Source organism: Castor canadensis, chromosome 4 (genome assembly GCF_047511655.1).
Source record: "Castor canadensis chromosome 4, mCasCan1.hap1v2, whole genome shotgun sequence".
NCBI classification, from domain to species: domain Eukaryota; kingdom Metazoa; phylum Chordata; class Mammalia; order Rodentia; family Castoridae; genus Castor; species Castor canadensis.
The window spans coordinates 96996220-97015665 of record NC_133389.1 but is presented as its reverse complement, the minus strand read 5'-3'; the positions used below and the strand labels follow the sequence as shown (position 1 = coordinate 97015665).

General features: G+C 34.7%; 1 protein-coding gene across 6 annotated transcripts in view; it reads left to right on the top strand.

Moving 5' to 3' along the window:
• Lrp1b (LDL receptor related protein 1B) overlaps positions 1–19446 on the top strand; it is a 1877349-nt gene that overhangs the window by 922055 nt on the left and 935848 nt on the right. The window lies entirely within an intron of this gene.

Here is a 19446-nt window from a genome sequence, read left to right as displayed (position 1 = left end):
TTTACTTAAAGTCTGACTGAATATTAAGATGCATCATCACAATGGTTCTGATTTTGACAAGAACAGCTTGCACGTAAGAACTTTGCTAGGAAGGCTATGTAATATAATTCTTGAATGTAGCTTTATTTGTATTTGCAGCAGATGGTTCCTTGACTGTAGTGATGTTTCAAAAAGACATTAGTAAAAGAAGTTGTATTTAAACTGATTTGTTTGGGTGGTTGGATAAGGGTAGTAAGAAAGAATTGGAAATTTACAAATGTGCTAACCACACTTTTTGGCATCCTATTTAGAAATAAGTTTGCTTTCATGTTTCTCCCTGGATGTACTAACCAAATTTCAAATTAGCCTTTAGAAGTCTTGACTGTTGCCAATGTTAAGAGGTAAAGAAAGCTATTGTGCTTCTCCCCTCTTTCTTCTGCTCTTATCCTTCCCGGTTTTTAAAAGCAAAGATCCATAAACCCTTTTTAAATGAAACTGCCAATCTGCAATAGAATGCATGTGAACATCATCTTTCTTTAAGAACAACAACATATTTTATGTTTTCAAGCTTCCTATTTCTCCCTGTCATTATATGAAAGAAACATATTTTGTCATTTTTGTCAATGGAATTATGAGTAGAAACCACCACATTGTTTGCACTTATTCTCTGCTGGATTCCTTTGGGCCTAGTAACAGTTTAAATGTAATTTTGTCATGTATCATTTATCACAATAGATTCTTTGAAATTTTTTGTTTCCTCTGTCTTTCTAGCACAGTTTTCAACCATGAATTATAGATACCAGAGACGGAAAAGCTTATAAATATAGGCATGTTGGCAACTGAACACTTTCAACGATATTCTTCTTTTATCTTAACAGAAATTTGGTTGAGTTTAATGTGGTGCTATCTAGGAAAGCAGCAGTAGACCTTTCCTTGAGATTCTGTACTGGACTACATTGGGCTTGCTATAGAGTGATTATGGATAGTTCCAATAAAAGAGAAATGTTCCACCAGTAAAGTTTCACCTACCTTTGCTATTGTTCAGAGTGATATGTGTTTGGCTCTGACCTTTATAACCTCAGTTCAGAAATATCAGAATATATTAACCAACTGAACTTTTACAGCTTGACCTTGATAGGTTTGGAAATGGAAGAAGACTTGCCTTACTTCCTTAAATACTGTTTCTGTTAGATTTGTATCTAACATCTATTGCAGAATTGTCATTATTATTTTTTAAAATATCTTTTTTGTTTTAGTTCCTCGAAGCTTGAATACAGATTGCTAATTTTCTCTGGATTCTTAGTACGACTTGGACAAGGCTCCAACCCAAATCTTCCAAGAAGATACATATTTTTTGTCTCTTTGACAGTACTTGGATTTGAACTCAAGGCTTCATGCTTGCTAGGAAGGCACCCACTTGAGCCATGCCTCCAGCCCTTTTGCTCTATTTTTGAAGACAGGGTCTTGCTTTATGATCAAGCCAGTCTAAACTGCAATCTTCCTATTTGAGGCTTACTGCCATTGTTGGAATGACAGGAGCAAACTAGCATGCTTTTTTTCCATTGAGATGTAGTCTCACTCTTCCACCCTCAGCTGACCTCAAACCGTGATCTTACCAGTCTCAACGAGGTAGCTATGATTATAAGTGAGAGCCACCAGGTCATGGCCCAAGAAATTTTTACCAACCTTTTTGGTTCATTATCTTGAATTTTGAGATACTGATATCAACTCATCAATTCAGTCTGTTTTTCCAGAGACACGAAATTTTCTTCTTACTTTCATTTTTTTTTTTTTTTAGTAATATTTCCTTTCAACTATTCCTTGAATTTCAAAAGGTATTTCTGTGGAGTCATTGCAACTAGAAGAACTGTACATAGAACATAGAGGTCACAGTCCAGCCAATAATAAAAATAGCATGTCTGTCACTTGGTTTTGCTTTTTTAATGGTTAAGAACAAAGTCCTGCCTCAACAAAGATAGTCTGCATACTTCTAAACCTATTCACTTTCTACCACAAACTCTCCTAAAAGGGCTTATGTAATATAGATTAAATTTAATATAATTAAGATAATGAGGAAGTGGAAATACAAAATGAGGTACAACCTAGAAATAAAGATGAAGTATGCACTGGGTATTAGAGGAGTAAGAACAGAGCAACAGTGGGTATGAGGATGTGGGAGAAAGAGGAGCTTCTCATCCATTGCTAAGTTCATGACTGAGGTACCTATAATAGAAGGGATGTTCACAAGAAAAGTAAGAAAAACTATTTTTTGTACATTTTAAAGATGTAGGCACACTTACAACTGGAAACCCAAAGAAACCAGGAAATCCATATTTTTTAATGCTACATTAAAGAAAAAAAATGGGTAATTGTGGAGAAACATAATCAGACAAAAGGGTTTTTATCTAATCCTAGTGAACCAAGGGGAAGGGGGTAGTTTAGCAAGGCCTGTCTGTTCATATTCTTTTCTTTGGCAAAGATAAAGACATTCCTTTCCTGCCAGTATAGGGTAGGCACTTTTAGGACCCTCACTTTCAAGATAAATCAGAGAATTCTTTTATGACCTTTGGTCAGAAGGTATTCCTTCTGCTTCTGCTGTTTCCTCAAATCCTAAAATGCCATATTGTGGAGTAGCATAACCTGAATCCCAGCAAGGAAGAAGGTAACATATTAACAATTGTGTTGTAAGATATTTGGGTTAGGTTCATGTCTCCCAAAGATAAGGATAAAGAATAAATTTCTTCATTATTGCTCATCTGTTGAACTACATTTTAAAATTATTTTTTATTATCATATTATTATTGTAGTGGGGGTAAGTTGTGACATTTACAAAAGTGCTTACAATATACCTTAGTTAAATTAACCTCCTCCATCATTCTCCTTTATCTGCCCTTCCCATATTCTGAGTTGTGTTTTTGAACATGACATTGCTTTAATGCTAAACCACGCATTATCTGGTTTAATAAGGATTGTAACTGCCAGTCAAGAATGGAACTATTCTACAGTTTTAGTTCTAAGGTGTGGCCCTCAGCTTCCTATCAAATTTAAATCTTCCCTTTTAGACTTGAAACAAGAATGCATTATACTTTGAGTGTGAAATTGTTGCAGAAGCACTGAGGGCATTAATCTGAAGACAGATAAGTATTAGAAAAGCAGTGTAAGGGCCAGACATGGTGGTTCATAGATCTGTAATCCCTGCTATTCAGGAAGCAGAGATAGGAGGATCACAGCTCAAGGCTGGCTCAGGCAAGCGTGTGAGATCCTATCTGAAAAATAACTATAAGCAAAAAGTACTGGAGGCGTGCTCAAGTGGCACAGTGCTTGCTTAGTGTACACAAGACCCTGAGTTCACACCTCAGTAATGTTAAAAAAGAAAAGCAGAAAGCATAGTAAAATTAGATATTTTGGTAAAGGTACTGAAGTTGGAGTTGAAAATTTAAGAAAAATATCACTGTGAGATTTGGTGCAAGTTCAATAAAATTTTGTGAGAGAGCTAAATAGAAGGAAGGGGAAAATTCACCAGGCTAGTGAAACAGCAGAAAGTTAAAATATTTTCTTAGTACAATGTGTACTCATTTTTAGATAGGATAAGCTTTTTGTCTTATGGAGAGCTGATAGCAGAGTGGTCTGTAGGATTTATTTGTGAATCTGTGACCCTATATCAACAAGGAGGGAAAGTGTGGTGCTGTCTTTTTCTTTTATAAGAGCTGAAGACAGGAGAGTGAAGTTCCTCCAGTCATAAGAAGTTAAGTTCACACAAGAGCAATTACAGTATTTCATAGTTAAAGGACTCTTTCCCATTACTCATCTACATGTCCATTGTTGTTGAAACTAATCATGGCTGAAAAATTAAAAGTAGGAGCAAAGTTAGCAATCATCAGGGAGCAGGCATGACTAATGAAAGTCAACTCTGAGATGCTTTGTGAGCACTGAAAAAGATTTAAGTTTGCCTATGCACATGAAAGGAGTTTTGTAACAAAGAGATCTTCAGGGCTGATAGCAAGTTTCTCACCTCAGTTAGGTGGTTCTCAGAGACTACTCTCACCCCAAGTTGAAAACTTCCCTTGCAAATTAATTCACTTAGAGTAGCATAGAATTGTTACAGACTTTTGACTTTTAAATATCTCAGGCTACATTGTGGGTAAATTAAGCCCAGAAATAGCTTTTTCGACTCCACAACCATACTTGTTGGTTTGAAGATTGAGATGATTCTGGGTGTGAAAATTAAGAAATGGTCTAAAGCCATAATTCTGTGTCCCCTTTTCTTCTCATGGAGGTAATAACCTTGCAGGATGGGGGCTGGTCTGCAACTCATAACTTGTCTAATATTGTCACATTCTTATTCACCTTCTGACAAATTGTGAGTCCTCACTTCCTAATATAAAACTGCTCCTTTCTCATCTCCAAAGAAAACTTAAAAAAAAATTTATTTCATAGCCTCCTTCACAACTTCAGTACAGTGATATTATGGGCTCCCAAAATCAGAGCTCTCAAAATCTCATTGCTTAAGGATGTACATCTCTTTCATTCTTTTCTTTTCTTTTTTAAAAGAAAAAAATAATTAATGGTAGGTACAATTAATGTATTGTGATATTTTGATTACATGTATATGATATATGATGGTCAAATCAGGGTAAATACATTTATATACATCATATTAAACATTTGCCATTTCTTTATAGTGAAAACATTCAAAGTCCCCTCTTTGAACTCTCTTGCAATATATAACAAACTATTGTAAACTATGGTCATCTTATTGTGCTAGAGAATTCTAGAACTTTTCCCCCATCTAATTGTAACTCCATACCCACTAACAAATCTTTTTCTTCCTACACACTCCCACCCTTCTCAGTTCCTGATTACTACTATTCTCTCCACCTGTATGAACTATACCTTTATAGCTTCCACATGTGAAAGAAAATATATAGTATTTGGCCTTCTCTGACTGGCTAATTTCACTTAACATAATAACTTCCTGGATGATCCACATGGCTGCAAATGACAAGATATCGTGGCTGAATAATATTATATATAAATATTAATATTTATTAATACATAAATGTTATATTTATTTCATGCATTTATAAACACTTAGATTGATCCAATATCTTGACTACTGTAACAGTCAATAAACATGGGAGTGTAGATAACTTTTGACATATTTACTTCCTTTCCTTTATACATATCAAGTAATGAGATTGCTATATCACATAATAGATAGTTTTAGTTTTAGTTTTTTTTCAGGAATTTTGAGTTTTCCTTAATAGGTATAGTAATTTACATTCCCACCAACAGGAATCAGATCCCCTTTAGCAAAACAGGCAAGACTAATGTTAACTAGTGTCCCTCAGAATCTCTTGTATTCCTTTTCCACTGGGAAAAAATTCATAGAAAACTGAAAGCATTTCAATACTTTCAATAACCAATTCCCATAAGTTCATGTGTTGACCTGTTGTAAATTCTGTTCTGGACATCAGGGACTTAATGTCTCTTCAAAGAAAATGGCTAATGTATAAAATGAGCTGGTAAAATTATATTTTAGATTATCGCTTCTTCTACACAATTCAGGTCTTATTACAGGAGCAGTACTCAGATAGGCTAACTTCTGAATTCACCTGTGTAATGGAATTTACCAATGGAGTGATGATTTACTTATTTCTCCTTATATCCAATGAACAATTAATAAAATGTAATGACAACATCCTTAAGCTTTTACATTTTCATTAATTATATCAAAATTTTGCCAACATTTACAGATTCCTGTTGGTGTTTTATAACATATCTTTTTACCATCTAGAAACCAAATATCTGAATATTTCCCTGTCTCTCCTTATTCCCTACTTTACTACTACCTTATCTTAGTGAGTCTAATACTCCTCCTGGGTCCATGGAAAATTAACTCAGTCAATATTTACTTATCTAAGACCAATTCATTGAAAGTTCTAGGAAAGTTCTCCTGCAAAATCCAAAGTTCATTTCCAGAGTTGTGATGCAAATACATAGACTATGTGGATGTTAAAGCATGTGTTTTATAGTGTACACTAATTTTGACTGAACTTGAAAGTTCAGTGGTTCATTCAAAGATAGAAATATATGTTAGCTGTTTTATATATATCCATATTATTCTCTCTCTTTTTTTTTTTTTTTAATTTTTGTTGGTACTAGAGATTGAACTCAGGGCCTTGTGTTTACTATGTAAGTGCTATATCACTTGAACCATGCCCCATTACATCAGCTTTTAAGGATTTTTGTTTTGTTTTTTTTCAAATAAGGTCTCTTGCCTTTGCCTTGCTGGCATTCAGCCCTTTTCTCCCCGAGTAGCTGGGATTTGCCACCATACTTAGCCGGGTTTATTTATTTATTTATTTTTGGTCAATGTAAAACCTTTCTACAAAATTTTTTCCAGATTGTTCTTCAAGTGGAGGATCATGTATTACTTTTAATTCCTGTTTTCTCTTATGAAAAATGATATTTTTCTATCACATTTTATTAGATTGGGAATGTAGCAAAACAACTTAGAATTATTCATGTGTATTATAGCCTTAGCTCAAAGCATCATCCAACTTGCTTCAACTTCCACACTATTCACCAACTCATCATTTACAAAGTCAGCATAATGGAAAACATCCCCAAGTCTACCTGTTGTCCTTGCTATTTTCTTCTTTTCTTTTTTAAAACTCTTTTAGTTTTTAATGCCACTCAAGCTTGTCTATAAATTACTAAATACATAATTCTATTTCTAATAACTACTGAGTATTTTCTTAACTCTTCACTCACTACCTATGAAAAGGTTTTCTTTTTGGAATTCCCACCCTAAATGCTGTCCACTCAAATAAGTAAAATGACAGAGAAAAAACTTTTTATATAATTTAAGAATCAACTTATTGGGTTACATAAAATGTAGATTTAAGACAATCCTAGGTTGATTACTTTAATAACTTAGTACCGTCATTAAATACCTGGGTCCTTCTATATCTTCATATGACCTTTAACATACTGTTTTCAGGCTAATTTCCCTGTGGTCATAAGATGACTGCTAAAGTTATAGGGATCCTTTGTAGGAAGATGGCACTTAGTTTGAAAACAGTCCTGTTTCTTCCATAGATACAGAAGCAGCTTCAGAGAAGATATTTCCTCATGTCTTCTTGGTCAGAACTAGGGTGCATGGCCACCCAAATGAGTCATTGAATTAGACCATTTTTACCTTTAGCAACTGAAGGGCAGGGTGACTTGGGAATGAAATAGGGCCAGGCTGACATGAAGAAAGGACAATGCTTTATGAGTAAACATCATCACCTATAACCACTGGCCTATGAAACTCCTTTCTCATGTGTCAATCTCCCTCCCAGTCACTGAGAGTTCTCTTTACTTTAGTTAAACTTGTTTGTAAAGTGGGGAAGTATTATTTTAATTCAACTCCTCTTTTCCTCTTCTATTTCCTTTTAGCCAAAGTCACTTAAACTCCTTCTAAGAAATATTTTTCTTATTAATTTTCAAGGCAAATGATAGTTTGTGTTTTTCTTCTAACATCTTGAACAATATTGAGAAGTGGCTGGGGTGGGAGCATTCTGAATAATACCCTTACTATCCCTATTTTTATCTTTAAAGACATACTTTGTGAAACTCATGGTAGTTTTTATTCTTTCAGATTCTCCAACACTTTTGGAAGCAAAATGAACATTTCCAAACCACTGGTGTAATATTAAGTAAATTATTGTTTCACTTATAAAATAATTCTCAAGTGGCCTGAAAGCTTTGTTAATTCTCTGCCAGACAAAAGCTTTCGATACTAGAAGAATCTGTGCTAATAGAAGAAAAGATTATTTTTACACTTTCAAGAAGTTTGAAATAATTTCTAGTTGTTTTCTACATGGAGTTCTATGAAAACAAGAAAGTGTACAGGGAACTTTCCTTTATCCCTCAGCTGTGGCCAGGACATCAAAGGTGATGTAATCTTTCATGAAGTTAGGAAAGAAAAAAGTTATTCATGAAATATCAAATATTACAATGGGTAGTTTTAGTTATTATCATTTACCAAAAACAAATTATTCCCCACAATACACAAAATACTAAGTGGTAAATTAAATTTCTGATGTAAATAATGGATCAGGCACAAAATCATATTTTCAAAAAATGAAAAATCTTAGTTTATAAACACCACAGGGAAAAGATAAAAATTAAAAACAATAAAATAAGTGTTTGCCACCATTCTTCCTATATATTACCACACTTTAATATATAAGATCAATTTGGGATTTTGCCATAGCCTGCATAGTCATATTCAGTCAAAAAACAAGAAATAAAAAAGAAGTAAAACCAACATTCAGCTTTTATGCTGAGTTATGTTTTGTTCTTCCTGAGTGCTGAGACTTGCAGGATATTGAACCAAAATTGATATTTTCCCTTGAGCCAGACATTTAGTGGCTTGACTAGGGAGAGATTGGCCTGGCTTTAGGGTCAAGGTGGATATTTTCCAACATAAAATGGCTTTTACTCTTTTTTTTCTTTTTAGTCACACAAAAGGAAAGGGCAAATATTGAAGATATTTGGTCCTTTTTGTTTCCCCTGTTTGTCTTTAATGAAATAATTGTCTTTGTAAGCAAGTGAAATAAAAATTGTGCTTGGACAAACCATTAAATAAAGATAAAATATGTCCCAAAAGCATCTTATACTAATTTCATATTTTTGTTTGAAAAACAAAAGTAATAATTTTTGCCATTGATTTTGTTTGTAATAACTGAAAGTAGCTATGATAACATCATCAACCAACCTATTTAGAAAATCTCTACATTTTCTTCCTAAATTTGACTTAGTATAACACAAAATTAGTTTAAAAGCAATACAAAATTAAAGCATTCCTGCCTCTGGAAGCCTCCAGTATAGGTCTCAAAATGAATTGTAGAATTGGCAATCTAGTTAATTTGATTACATTCCTAAGAAGTTAATTCATTTTATAAATTCAATTCAGAAGCTATGTAAAGTATTTGAAACTCTAAAAAGATCAAAAAGCCTCTAAGTAGGTCTGCTCTATAATTTATGTTTGTTTTTATTTTTAAAATAATAGTATTATTAATTTAATTGAATAGAAATTTCAAATGCCCACAAATTCAAATTATTTATTAATTAAATTGACAAAAAAACAGTTTAATTTTCACAGAGTATACACTAAACTTCAAATGAATATCACTAAGATAATCTCTTTATAATCACAGTATTTTTAGGGTGATAGTAATTACTTTTACAAAATTTGAAATTGTGACATAACACAATAAAATTATATTTAATGCTCATATATTAGTCCAATGAGGGTTTCCCAGGTTAATGAATAGGTTCTCTCTTTGTGGTTATTCAAATATCAAGTTACTTTTCATTTTAAAATGGTAGACTTTTAAGGTTACTGCAATATTCTGCTCCTACCTAGTGGAGGGGGAAAATAGTGAAGATATACAGACACAGTTATATGCAATAATTTGACTAGGCTGTTATGCTGGAATTGTCTCTTCTGGCTAGCAAATATTTAAATGCACCTTTCTTCCTACATGTGGAATACATTCCCTTTCCCATCATGCCGTTATGTACAGTAATCTATGAACCCAAAGGCAAGCTAAATCTTACCCACTCTCTCCTTCACACCTTGTATAAGATGATGAATCAGTCATTAAAAGTAACAAAAATCTCTCATTTAGAAAATGGAGATGGAGAAAGACAAGCTGTCATTGGTCCAGAGCCAAGTCCAGAACCAGATCCAGGTCCAGGTCAGGGCTAGGTCCAGGTCATGGCTAGGACCAGCACCATCTTATGGTTCCAGAGCCAAGGATGTAAGGTGAAAATTTCCTACTCTGGTAGTTGGGAAGTCTTGTTAAAGTCATTCTACTGTCTTCAAAATTTTCCCTTGTCCATTGTTCTCCTTTACCTATGCATCCACCAAGATATGGTGCTCTGTGCTCAACACTACATGGCACAGGGATGAATATTCTCCCCCTGGGAGCTCTGTACATTTCATAGATTATTTCTTGTCCTGTCAAGTTTTAAGGTGTAAAGAGACAAATAATTTTGTAAGGGACACTTACAGCCTTTGTGCTGTTTATATTTGGATTAACTGGAATCCACCCATGAATTTTGAGATCACAATTTCTCCTGAGTCAAGCAAACTTTGGTGGTGGTAAGGAACAGGGGATAATAAATATCTGAATACAATGAGGTTTTTGTTAGCAAAAAGAACTGGTAAAAATAAAGCAGATAGTTTCAATGAAGCAGGAGAGAAATGTATGGGATCAATGTCATGGGAATATTTTCTGTGGATTATGAACCTCCTTGACAACAAAATTGTATTCTTCCTGATGGATATTGTGAGGCTCTTTATCAAAGCCCTGCATATACTAGATAAGTATGGTAATAGCAGTGACTAGGATGATGACAAAAATGGCACTAACAACTTCATCAATAATAGTGAATGTGACACTCACCTCAACAAAACAGTGGTTGAAACTGTATGGCTAGCAAGAGTATTTTTTATTTAGAATCATGCTAAATTTAGAGACAAATTCCTAGTTTATTCCATGGGGAATGATATTTTAGAGATCATCAGTCAGTTCTCAATCTTTAACATACAGGCTTAGATGATTGAAGATAAGGGAAATTTTTCTTGCAAAATCGGGTGACCTGATGAAAAGTCTGGCATCTTTAAAGCCTCTTACCCATAAAATCTGTGTATGCACCTGTATCTCCAAGATAAGTAGTATCCAAGTAGGATAAGCAGACTGATGATGCATAAATTCAAAGCTGCTGAATAGAGAAGGGTGTTAAGCCATACGTGATTTTTAGTCTATTTTTGTAGTTATTAAATGCTCATATTTCATTTATCATCTGATTTACTGTTACATAATTCAAAGAATAGTTTAAGTATATTTCATTAAAGGTAATTATTTTAAAGAATAGTGAATATCAATAGCCCATACAACTTGTTTTGTAGCCCAAAGGAGGCTAAATTATGATGTGACAAAAATCAAAACATTTTTTAAAAATAAATATTCATTTTACCTAGTAAAATCAAATCCCTGGCCAGGTGCTGGTAGCTCACACCTGTAATCTTACCTACTGGGGAAGTTGAGATCTGGACAATTGAGGTTTGAGACCAGCCTGGGCAAATGTTTCATGAGACCCCATTTCCAACATAGATAGAGCAAAATGTACTAGCGGTGTAGCTCAAGCAGTAGAGTGTAGCTTTGGAAACATGAAAGCCTGAGTTCAAACTCTAGTCCAACTAAACAAATTAAAAAATAAAAAATCCCCTTCCTTAACACCTGTAATTTTTAATATTTTTATAGTATAAATGAGATATATCATTTTTCAGAAGGTGGATTTATTGAAGATTTGAATTGGGAAGAACATCATATTGTATCTTTGTCATAAGAACATTTATGTTTAGAGTTCATATTGTAGAAGTGTAAAGAAGCTACAGGAGACTCTATTATAACACAGGACTTCAAGGAGCATCCTGTCATGCCTCATTCCCTAGGTAAATCGATAGTGTAGTAAGTGCTTCCCATGAAGTTCATACTGAGTTCATCTGTGCTGTGTGAGCTACTTCATGATGAAAGTGATTTTATTGAGCATCTTCTCATGTATAATCTCCAGTATCCCAGAATACCTTGTTACCATATTATCATTTATGTGCACACTAAAATGTCTTAGTCATTCATATAGAGCATATCATGAATGAACTAGTTTCTCATCACATAACATCTTATCCTTTTATTTTGTGCTAATCAAAATGTGAGTTTACAGTTCTGATGGGGCCCATTTGCTTTGAAGGAGATCCAGAAAGTAAAAGAAGCAGAAGAATGTGCAGAACAATGTTACTGATGGCTTACTTTGAACCAATCATTGTTCTAAGCAGGTCCTTAGCTTTGATTCATTCAATCTTCACCATGTCTTATGTGGTACCTAGTTCTGTTACTTCCCTTTATAGATGATGCTTGGAATTATTGCCTTTTGTAAAAAGACTCAATAAGTATTGTAGATAGGATTTAAACTTAAGTGGCTCTTACCTATTACCCTATACCCAAAAGTCATCTAGAAGCTGTGGAGTTTAAGAAAAGGTGGAATGTTGTGTCATGCCAACCTCGGTCTAGAAGACTGGATGTTAAATCTGAGGAGAATGGTGCTTGCGGATAGGCAATATGGTAATTATATAACTTAAAAGTTCCAAGGGTGTATAAGCCCCATTCAGATGCATGGAAATGGCATGTGATTATTGCAGAAAATTTATGAGATAAACTACAGGACATTTTGGAAAAACAAAACCTGTCGACAAGCTAAAAAAAATAGTAGTTTCCAGGGCATGGTGTTGGGGAAGAGAAAAAAATGAACAGAGTACAGAGAAGTTTTAGAGCACTGAAATTATTCAGTGCAATACTGCAATGAATCACTATATATTGTCAAAACCCATAGGACTTTACAACATGAAGACTGAATTCTAGTGTCAACTGTGGACTATAGTTAATAATGATATATCTGTATGGGTTCATTCATTGAAGCATATGTAACTAATGCAAGGATGCTAAAACAGAGGAAATTGTTAGAGAGGAAAAAAAGAAGTATAAAGGGATTCTACCTTATCTGCTCAATATTGGAGACAACTAAAATTGCTATAAAATAAAGTCTACTGTTTAACAAGATGAGTACAAAACTTGCCATAGTATCAGTGAAAACATGATTATAGTTGTGCTTCAGACAGGAAACACATGAGTAATTTCTGCATAATTGTATCTTTTCTGCTTATCACTAACATCCAGGAAGTTCAAATTCTCACCCAATCACAACCAAATTCCATTAACACCTTTCTTCTCTGCTTTCTGTAGAACCACTAAACTCTGAATTCTAGCTCAGCCTAAGTCTTTTTCTTTCTCATCTATGCCCTAAATAGAAAAGTGAAAACCTTTAGAAAGCACTGTTAACATTTTTATGGTCACAGTTGCATAACTCAAGAGTATTTGAGAGGGTTCCTTAAATGCGTAACTCAAGAAGGAAATTTCCCCTTGCATTTCTTATTGTGGTTTTAATGATGGAACTCTATTTTTCCATGTCTAGTTAGCCCTTGTTAATAAACTGGCATTTGAGAAAAATATTTACTATCAATTTTAAACTCAAAGTAGCTTATCATGACTGAGAAAAGGGAGGTGAGTAAATATTGCCATTTCTTGTGGAGTAGAATGTAGATTTATTCCCTGTACTTTTTTCTCATCATTGAAGTCACAGTTTGACAAGAATGAAATGGATTTTGAAACCAAGAGGGTCAATGTACCCATAACTGTGCTTTTATCACACAGCTGAAGCTCAATGTGAGACCTGGCTGTCAGAAAGAGCAGTATGAGAGAAATCAAATAATGATTATTAGAGAAAAAGCGCAATGACAGTCAGGCTGTAGTCAACAAAAAGGGCTAACTGAAGCACTTTGCAAAGGAAATGCTTCTCCAGTTGTCAAATTTTAGGATTATATAGGGCTTCGTTGCCCCCCAAAAGGACAGTTGTCCATTCAAAAATGAGTTATATGAGTTTTATGAACTTTATTTTCATGCCTACCATTTTAGAATAAAGCCAGCTGTTCTAGAGCAAAGAATTATCAGCACTATTACTGTAAGTTATTACAACAATTTCCTCTCATGGCCTTTCTCTTTTGAGAGTCTGAATTATAATATTTTGACTATAGTTTTGTAGTTTGTGCTTTTAAGTTTCCATTGAAATTGAATGTGTTTGCTTAATAGTTCACTCTCTTGCACAGTGTATTTCCCTGCACATAATTGACTCATTTTCTCCCTACACCCAGTTATAATGGAAACCAGTGTTTCACTTGTGAGCAGATGGAGAACATTCTTGCTTCAATTCACTGTATACAGTAGACACATGCTGTCAGATAACTTCTGGTAAAGTAGAATGCTGAATCAGGCATTTATTTTTAGTGGCAATGGCTGAAGTGTAGACTAGCCCACCCCAATAAGGGAATTCCATATCATTTGATTCCAGATATAAAATGAACTGAAATATTCTTGGCCATTTTTTAGCTTAGATTTCTGCTTTAGTCTCCTTACTCTACCCTAATTCCCATTCCTTCCTTTATAGCAACTTTTTTGTTCCCACCATGTCACACTTTTAGTAGGTATATCTCAGTTTTAGTTCTATGTTTGTTGAGACTCATCTACTACGGAGTAGTTATGAGTAATGGCATCATAATTATAAGCCTGCTTTCTAGAATTCAATAGACTTAAATTTGAATCCCGGCATAGCTACACCTTGACTGAATGAAAAATGTATTTTAATTACTGAAAACATCAGTTTCTTCACTTCATCATACTTAAAGTCTATTGTGAGAATAAAATGAATTAATACTTCTAAAGTAATTATAATTTTGTCATAGCCATGAGTAACTTCAGTTTTCCAATATGAGACACAAAATAAATGACTTGATAACAACATTTTAAAAATTCAGGGAACATCCAGGCACGATGGCTCACACCTGTAGATTGGGAGGATCATAGTTCAAGGCTAGCCTAGGCAAAAAGTTAATGAGACCTCATCTCAACCAGCAAGCTTCGTATGGTTGTATGAACATGTCATTTCAGCTATCCAGGAAGCATGAATAGGAAGATCAGAATCATGGTCCAGGCTGGCCCTGAGCAAAAATCTGAGACCCTATCTGAAAAATAACTAAAACAAAAAGGGAGGAGGTATGGCTCAATTGATAGAGCACCTGCTTAGAAAGTGTAAGGCCTAATTTCAAACACTAGTATCACAAAAAAAAAAGAGGAAACAAAATTTATACCTAGAGGGGCATACAAATTGGTCATTTATTGTTAGTATCTGTTCAGAATAGTAGTTGATGACTGGATCGTAATCCCACTCCTACTAATAAGAAAGGAAGATGCATTGTTATTATTTATTATGTCTAATATTGAATGTCTTCTACATTCCTCTTTTGGTTAATTCATGTGAATAATCATCACAAACGTGTATAGTATTAAAACACCAATTGCTCACTTCAGTCATACATCTACTAAAAATGAAGATTGCCCAGACTTTTGAACAGGATGACATTTATTAAGCTTTCCATATATTACATATTTTTGAAAGACTATATTTTATATGTGTTTGTACATTCACCTAAAAAGCAAGTATGGTAAAGTGTGGTAAAATGATAGCAAATATGAAATCTAGGTGAAAGTTTTATGGGAGTCCTTTGTATTATCTTGCAATTTTTCTACATGTCAGAAATTATTTAACAATTTAAACATTAATCAACATGTTGAAGATTAAAAAGTCATAGAAAACCATCTGTGTGAATATAAATATGCTATTGTCAAGAATGACAGATGGTTTCTTAGGTTAACTGGTCAGTGACAGCCTTACCAAAGGAATGCCATTTAGCATGTTATCTAAGTGATAAGAGGTGTATAGTTCACTGATAGACTGTATATCACAGTTCCCTGTGTTCAATTTCCAACACAAAAAACAAGGAAAAAAAGAGAAAAAGATGGAAAGGAAAAATGGGAATATGGGTAGGGATCTATAGGAGAAGCTTTATAAAGAAAGTAAATCTATTGCCTTAGGAAGAAAAGAGAGGGTCATATCTAAGATACTGGAAGAGGAGTGGCTCAAAATGACTGTGGAGAGAGGTAGTACTGCATCATAGCTTGAAAACCAGCTTGCAAAATCTTAAGCTGAGGAGTGAGGTAGGCAGATTTATGAGCTAGAAAGATAAATTAGATGGGCTATTGTAAAATATGTTATACAGGGACTAGGAAAACCAAGACTATTGACTAAAAATTATTTTACATATATATATTTTTATTATGCCTTTATTCACATGTGCGTATATTGTCTGGGTCATTTCTCCACCTTGCTCCCCCACCCCCTCTCTTTTCCCCCATCCCCCCATCCCCCCTCACTTCCAGGCAGAACCTCTTTTGTGCTTTTCCCCAGTTCCTTTGAAAAGTTGAAATAGCAATAGTAAGAAAGACATAGCTTTTTTGCTAGTTGAGATAAGGATAGCTATACAGAAAGATTCCTAACATTGCTTTCATGTACAAATGTGTTACAACCCAGGTTGATTCATCTCTAACTGATCTTTACACTGGTTCCTGATCCCCTTCTCATGTTGACCCCTGTTGTTTTAAGGTTTCTTTATTAGTTCCTGTGGAGTAGGGACATCAAATGCTTTCATATTTTGGGTTTCCTACCTATCCCCATACCTCCCATATGTGTGCTCCCCTTGTCATGTAACCTAAGTCCAACAACATTGCTGTATTTGCCCTAGATCTAAAGTCCGCATATGAGGGAGAACATACGATTTTTTGTCTTCTGAGTCGGGCTAACCTCACTCAGAATGATATTCTCCAGTTCCACCCGTTTACTTGTGAATGATAAGATTTCATTCTTTTTCATGGCTGAGTAAAATTCCATTGTGTATAAGTACCACATTTTCTTTTTTTTTAATTTATTTTTATTTATTTATTTTATTTGTTTTTTATGGTTTTTTTATTTTTTAATTGTTTTCATTTATTCACATGTGCATATATTGTTTGGGTCATTTCTCCACCCTGCCCCCCTCCCCCACCTGCTCCCCTCCCCCACCTGTCCTCTCCTCCCACCCTCAGTTCCAGGCAGGTCCTGTTGTGTCCTTATCACTAATTTTGCTGAAGAAAAGACATAAGCATAATAAGAAAGACAAAGCATTTTTGCTAGTTGAGTTAAGGATAGCTATACAGAGAGAGTCCTACTATTGCTTTCATGTACCCATGTGTTGCGCTCAATGTTGATGCAACTCTAACTCGATGTTTATGTTGGTTCCTGATCTCCTGCTGATGATAACCTCTGTCATTTTAAGGTTTCTGTATTAGTTCCTCTGGAGTGGGGACAGCAAATGCTTTCATGTTTTGAGTTTTCTACCTATTCCTATATTTCCCGTGTGTGCTCTCCCCTTGTCATGTGATCCAAGTCCAACAATATTGCTGCCTTTTCCCTAGATTTAATGTCCTCATGTGAGGGAGAACATATGATTTTTGGTCTTCTAAGCCTAGCTGACCTCGCTAAGAATGATGTTCTCCAGTTCCATCCATTTACCTGCAAATGATAAGATTTCATTCTTCTTCATGGCTGAGTAAAATTCCATTGTGTACAAGTACCACAGTTTCTAGATCGATTCATCAGTAGTGGAGCATCTTGATTGTTTCCATAATTTGGCTATTGTGAATAGTGCTGCAATAAACGTGGGTGTACAGGTGCCTCTAGAGTAACCTGTGTTGCATTCCTTTGGGTATATCCCCAGGAGTGGGATTGCTGGATCATATGGCAGATCTACGTTTAGATTTTTAAGAAGTCTCCAAATTTTTTTCCAGAGTGGTTGCATTAGCTTGCATTCCTACCAGCACTGGTTAGGGTTCCTTTTTCCCCCACACCTTGCCAACATCTGTTGTTAGTGATATTTTTGATGATGGCTATTCTAACAGGGTGGAATTTGATTTGCATTTCCTTTATGGCCAGAAATGGTGAGCATTTTTCATGTGTTCTTTGAAATTCTTCTTTTGAAAAAGTTCTATTTAGCTCATTTGCCCATTTCTTAATTGGTTCATTGATTTTAGGATAGTTTAGTTTCTTAAGTTCCCTGAATATTCTGGTTATCAGTCCCTTGTCTGATGTATAGCTGGCAAATATTTTCTCCCATTCTGTGGATGGTCTTTTCAGTTTAGAGACCATTTCTTTTGTTGTGCAGAAGCTTTTTAATTTTATGAAGTTCCAGTTATTCATCCTTTCTCTTAGTTGCTGGGCTGCTGGGCTCAATTGAAGAAGTCTGCTTACATCTATTAGTTCCAGAGTGTTTCCAGCTCCTTCCTATAGTAACTTTAAGTTTCAGGTTTGATATTTAGGTCCTTGATCCATTTTGAGTTGATACTAGTATGGGGTGATAGACATGGATCTAGTTTCAGTTTTTTGCAGATGGATAACCACTTTTCCCAGCAACATTTGTTGAAGAGGCTGCCTTTTCTCCATTTTATATTTTTGGCACCTTTGTCAAAAATGAGGTGGCTATAGTTGTGTGGATTCATATCCTGGTCCTCTATTCTGTTCCACTGGTCTTCATGTCTGATTTTATGCCAGTACCATGCTGTTTTTATTACTATTGCTTTGTAATGTAGTTTGAAGTCTGTTACTGTGATACCTCCAGCATTGCTCTTTTTGCTGAGTATTGCCTTGGCTATTCGTGGTCTCTTGTGTTTCCAAATGAACTTTAGGGTAGATTTTTCAATCTCTGTGATGAATGTCATTGGGATTTTGATGGGAATTGCATTAAACATGTAGATTGCTTTTTGTAGTATAGCTATTTTTACTATGTTGATTCTACTGATCCATGAGCACAGGAGGTCTTTCCATCTTCTGTAGTCTTCCTCAATCTCTTTCTTCAGGTGTTTGTATTTCTCTTTGTAGAGGTCATTCATATCCTTTGTTAAATTAACTGTTAGGTATTTGATTTTTTTTTTTTTGAGGCTATTGTGAATGGAATTGTTTCCATGTATTCTTTCTCAGTTTGTTTGTTGTTAGTGTGTAGAAATGCTAATAATTTTTGTATGTTGATTTTGTATTCTGCCACCTTACTGTAATTGTTTATGGTGTCTAAGAGTTTGGGGTAGAGTTTTTTGTGTCTTTATGGTATAAGATCATATCATCTGCAAATAAAGACATTTTGACAGTTTCTTTACCTATTTGTATTCCTTTTATTTCTTTTTCTTGCCTAATTGCTCTCGCTAGAAATTCCAGTACTATGTTGAATAAGAGTGGGGATAGTGAGCACCCTTGTCTCGTTCCTGATTTTAGTGGGAATGGTTTCAGTTTTTCACTGTTAAGTGTGATGTTGGCTGTAGGTTTATCATACAATTTACAATGTCGAGGTATATTCCTTCTATTCCTAGTTTTTTTAGTGCTTTCATCATGAAGTGGTGTTGGATCTTGTCGAAGGCTTTTTCTGCGTCTATTGAGATGATCAAGTGGTTTTTGTCTTTGCTTCTATTGATGTGCTGTATTACATTTATAGATTTGCATATGTTGAAGCACCCCTGCATCCCTGGGATGAAGCCAACTTGGTCATGGTGAATGATGTTTCTGATGTGTTTTTGGATTCAGTTTGCCATTATTTTATTGAGGATTTTTGCATCAATATTCATTGAGGAAATTGACCTGTAGTTTTCCTTTTTGGAGGTGTCTTTGTCTGGTTTTGGGATGAGAGTAATATTGGCTTCATAAAATGAGTTAGGCAGTGTTCCTTCCCTTTCTATTTCATGGAACAGTTTAAGGAGAGTTGGTATTAGTTCTTTAAATGCCTGATAGAATTGAGCAGTGAGTATATCTGGTCCTGGACTTTTCTTTTTGGGGAGGCTCTTGATGGCAGCTTTAATTTCTTTTTGTGTTATAGATCTA